This window comes from Physeter macrocephalus, chromosome 2 (genome assembly GCF_002837175.3).
Source record: "Physeter macrocephalus isolate SW-GA chromosome 2, ASM283717v5, whole genome shotgun sequence".
In the NCBI taxonomy this organism is placed as follows: domain Eukaryota; kingdom Metazoa; phylum Chordata; class Mammalia; order Artiodactyla; family Physeteridae; genus Physeter; species Physeter macrocephalus.
Window position 1 is genome coordinate 68,848,348 of NC_041215.1, and position 5,296 is coordinate 68,853,643.

General features: G+C 33.9%; 1 non-coding gene across 1 annotated transcript; it reads right to left on the reverse strand.

Moving 5' to 3' along the window:
* Positions 1-4,816: 4,816 nt before the first annotated feature.
* On the reverse strand, positions 4,817-4,923 carry LOC112064578 (U6 spliceosomal RNA). Its single transcript, XR_002891541.1, has one exon. It is a non-coding gene; the product is annotated as a U6 spliceosomal RNA (small nuclear RNA).
* Positions 4,924-5,296: the final 373 nt, after the last annotated feature.

Below are 5,296 nucleotides of genomic sequence, written 5' to 3' on the forward strand. Positions count from 1 at the left end.
GCCTGTGCTCCGCAACGGGAGAGGCCACAACAGTGAGAGGCCCGCACACCGCAAAAAAAAAAAAAAAAGTTAAGTGAATTTTTAATGTTTATAGATATTTCCAGATAACTTTCTAAATGATTTGAAGCAATTCACACTTGCACTAGCAGTTTAATTATTTAATTTATTGATTGATTTTTAACAAGCATTTTAAATGCTTGCTATAAGCCAGACACTGTATAAAGGACTTAACAAATATTAACTCATATAATCTAGTATATGAGGTTTCCCATTTTTGTATATGCTTACCATCACAGTATGTTATTAATCTTTTGCAATTTTTCCAGTCTAATGTGTGCAAAATGGTGTCTCATTATTAAATTTGCATTTACTTGTCTATTACTGAGGCTATCTATCTACCTACCTATCTATCTACCTATCCAGTCTAATTATATTTCCTCTTTAATGAATTGTCCATTTATATTCTTTGCCTTTCTACTGGATGTGTATATTAATGAGACAAATTAAATTGAGAGAATTTGGGTGAGTGGTTAAGATCAACAAAATTTAATAGCCTTTAAAATAGATCATAATTCTCAAATTAAATAATTCTGTAAACACAATGAGAAATCAGATGCTATTCAACTATACTAAGATATACTCTGCCCTTATCCATAGCCAGTACATATGCACTAGAGTATGATCAGAAGAAATGCTTGATATTTTAGTGACACTATTTTATAGGTTGAGAAATCAGGAAAATTTTCCTAAGAAATCATTTATGAAGTAAAAGATTATGTTTTGCAGGTATCTAAAATGTGAAAATGTGACTAGATCAAACTTGAAAGGATCTGGAAAAAACCTGGGAGTGAAAATCTTTACGTTTACAGATCAAGAAACTGAGTCTTCTAGTAATACATCTGACTAGTGACATTCAAGCGGAAAGAATCTTAGATTAACTGAGAGTAGAAGATCTTAACTGCTTTGAGCCTTTGTTTCTCATCCCTAGAACTGGGAAAATATTATAGTATGAGGTCTTCTTGGCTGACAGCAGGGTTGGGAAGATCAAATGAGACAATGGGGGATTAAGTGTTAGAAAATTCTAACCCGGCATTGTTTTATGGTAAAACGAAGTCTAGAATCCAGGTGTTCTAGATCATTCTCTTTGTTCAGCACTGTGCTGCCTGATGAAGGAATTTCTGCTCATAGGCATTTTGTAGATCCTGGACAACTGAGGCCCAGGCATGCTAAATACTTTGTCAGGTAGTCTGCAGTTCCCATGAACCTAAAAATCCTCCAATTTACAGATACCTAAATTTTTTCTTTACTCAGGGCTCAGCAACAGAGGTAATAGTCAAAACAAGCATCTAATATTTTTAGCTAAAAAGTGCCAGATGGGAAATAACTCCTTTCAAGAGGAAAATTCAAGTCTGAGTGTTCGCTCACACTCCAAACATATTGGTCTTTCCACCATCACCCTGCTACCTCACAGAAAGCACTTAGATGATGACAATGCAGAAGTTCCAACCCTGCTAAGAATAAGTTAGGCTACGCCAAAATGGATAATAGTAATGCAAGGCCACATAAAGAACTGCATCTGATGATAGGCTCATAAGCTGTTCCCAAGAATAAATGGTTTTTATTAATGAGAATTCAGGGAAATGCAATTATTTTCAAACTCCTGAACTACAAAGATGTCAGATTTTTGTTATATATGTCATCTGATCTATGACTCTGATTCATTATTTTAAAATCTATGATATGCATTTTTTCTGCTGTAATTTCTGACAGAAGTTTGCAAATAAAAAATCTGTATAGTTTAACTATACATAGGAATGACCCTCAACTTCTGAAGATCAAAATGCATTTTAAGGTAAAATATTAACAGTAAAAATATTCTACTCAGAGGTATGAAAGGTATTTCATTTACTATGTTTACCTAAAAAAACCTGCGTCAGTCCTTGTTCTGGGTAAAATGGAGTAAGAAATTTTCACTGTCTCTCCTACTGAAATGCAGCTAGAATCTCAATACAATGCATGCAGAAGCCCTCTGAGGACTCTGAAAAATAATAAGAGCAGGTAGATTGGAGAAGGAAACCATAATTTGAAGTACCACTGAACTGGAGGGGAGTCTCCCATTTCATTTTCTTCTGGTGGTTCCCAGGCTGGACTCAAAGGAAATTTGAACCCTGTAACTACTCACTATGTGTAGACAGAAAGTGTGCCAAGGGAAGGCCTCTGTCTCTGATCTGAGGAGTGACAAAGGAAGCTCTGAGGGGTCAGAAAGAGTGAAGGAAAGCCCCTATATTTTTGTTTCATCCATCCTGCCCTGTTCTAGCCCCAGGCATTCCCATGGAAGTGGAAACAGCAATGAAATCAATATTTGAGCAGGCTCCAAAAACTCTAAAGGATGTGAACCCTTCTCTCTGTCCAGAGGAACAGTGGTCCCCAAAGTGTGAAGAGAATCTTTACCACTTTTTTTTCTCTCTCCATCCTCTCAACACTTGGTCTCAAATGCAGTCACAATTATTAACAGTGTGCAACAGAGTGGGAGAAATAAAACCCTGGTTTTCTAGCTAGATAGTAGGGAAGTGGGTATCCTGTGAGGTGAAAACTCACTGAGGTAGTAGAGAGGAAGACTGATAGCCCACATCAAATGGAGTTATTCTAGGAATGTAATGTTCAAACATTAATTAAAGGTTAGAGAATAAAAAGCAGATTTAAAAAAAAAAAGCTTTCCACTTTTCAACGTGGAGTATGATGTTGGCTGTAGGTTTATCATATCTGGTCTTTATTATATTTAGGTATGTGCCCTCTATGCCCACTTTGTTCAGAGTTTTTATCATTAATGGTGTGGAATTTTGTCAAAAGCTTTTTCTGCATCTATTGAGATGTTAATATGATTTTTAATCTTCAATTTGTTAATGTGATGTATCACCTTCATTGATTTGCAGATATTGAAACATTCTTGCATCCCTGGAATAAATCCCACTTGATCATGGTGAATGATCCTTTTACTGTATTATTGAATTCAGTTTGCTAATATTTTATTGAGGATTTTTGCATCTATGCTCATCAGTGATATTGGCTTGCAATTTTCTATTTTGGGATCTCTTTGGTTTTAATATCAGGGTGATATTGATCTCCAGAATGAGTTTGGAAGTGTTCCTTCCTCTGAAATTTTTTGGAATAGTTTGAGAGGATAGGTGTTAACTCTTCTTTAAATGTATTGTAGAATTTACCTGTGAAGCTATCTGGTCTTGAATTTATGTTTGTTAGGAGTTTTTTGTTGTTGTTTTGTTTTTTATTTTACTGGTTCAGTTTCATTACTGAAAATCAGTCTCTTCATATTTTCTATCTTTTCCTGGTTCAGTTTTGGGAGATTGTACATTTCTAGGAATTTATCCATTTCTTCTAGATAGTCCATTTTATTGGTATACAACTGTTTGTAGTGATGTCTTACGATCATTTGTATTTCTGTGGTGTCAGTTTTAACTCTTCTTTCATTTCTGATTTTATTGGGGCCCTCTCTCTTTTTTCTTGTTGAGTCTGGCAAAACGTTTATTAATTTTATTTATCTTTTCAAAAACCAGCTCTTAGTTTCATTGAGCTTTTCTGTAGCTTTTTAAGTCTCTACTTCATTTATTTCCACTCTGAATTTATTAGTTATTTTCTTCGACTAACTTTGGATTTTGTTTCTTCTTCTTTTTTAGTTCCTTATTTAAGTGTATGGTTAGATTATCTGAGATTTTTCTTGTTTCCTGAGGTTGGCTTGTATCACCATAAACATTCCTCTTAGAATTGCTTTTGCTGTGTCCTATAGGTTTTGGATCACTGTGTTTCCATTTTGATTTGTCTCCAGGTATATTTTGATATCTTCAAGCGACCCATTGATTGTTTAGTAGCATATTGTTTAGCCTCCGTGTGTTTGTGTTTTTTGCAGTTTTTTTTTCCTTGTGGTTGATTTCTAGTTTCATACCTTTGTGGTTGAAGAAGAAGCTCGATAGAGTTTCAATCTTCTTAGATTTATTGAGACTGGCCTAGTATGTGAACCATACTGGAGAATGTCCCATGCACACCTGAAAAGAATGTGTATTCTGCTGCTTTTAGATGAAATGTCCTATATACACCTACTAAGTTCATCTGGTCTAATGTGTCATTTAAGGCCAGTATTCCTTGTTGATTTTGTCTGGATAATCTTTCCATTGATGTAAATGGGATGTTAAAAGTCCCCTACTATTATTGTATTACTGTCAATTTTCCCCTTTGTGTTTGTTAATATTTGTTTCATGTATTTAGGTGCTCCTATGTTGGGTGCATATACATTTACAATTATATCCTCTCATTGGATTAATCCTTTATCATGTAATGTTCTTTGTTTCCTATTACAGTCTTTGTTTTAAAGTCTATTTTGTCAAAATAAGCATTGCTACCTCAGATTTATTTTTGTTTCTATTTGCATGGAATATGTTTTTCCATCCCCTCACTTTCAGTCTGTGTGTGTCTTTAGATCTGAAGTGAGTCTCTTATAGACAGCATATATATGGGTCTTGCTTTTTATCTATTAAGCTACTCTATGTCTTTTAACTGAAGCATTTAGTCTATTTACACTTAAAGTAATCATTGATAGAAATATACTGATTGTCCTTTAATTATTTGTTTTCTGGTTGTTTTTGTAGTTCTTTTTGTTCCTTTCTTCTTCTTTGCTCTATTCTCTTGTGATTTGATGATTGTCTTTAGTGTTATGTTTGGATTTCTTTCTCTTTTTTTCTGTTTCATTATAATTTTTTGGTTTGTGGTTACCATGAGGTTCATATATAACAAAATATTTGTTTTAAAAAATATGGAATGTTTCATGAATTTATGTCATCCTTACACAGGGTCCATGCTAATCTTCTCTGTATCATTCCAATTTTAGTAGATATGTGCTGCCAAAGTGAGCACAGCATTGCATAATTTTAAACAATGAAAATCACAAAGCCAAAAGAAAAGAATGGAAGTTGCATCACTCATTCTAAAATGTTGTAGACACCTCATGGTGTATCTTCTTCAATAACTGAAATCTCATATATCTTTCTATGGACTCAGATTTCTACAATACTGATTAAGGCTTATGAAAACGAATTCTCTAATTCTCTGTTAACATATCAATATATAAATGTTAATGCTATCCATTATTGACAATTGTATTTAGGATGTCAACAAAATTATCCCTTCTAATTTTTTTTTTAAAAAAGAGAAATAGTGGAAAGGCATATTCTATGGCTTTGTGTTATAGGAAACTCTTTATCCAGAAATACCTCCTTTGCACATTATA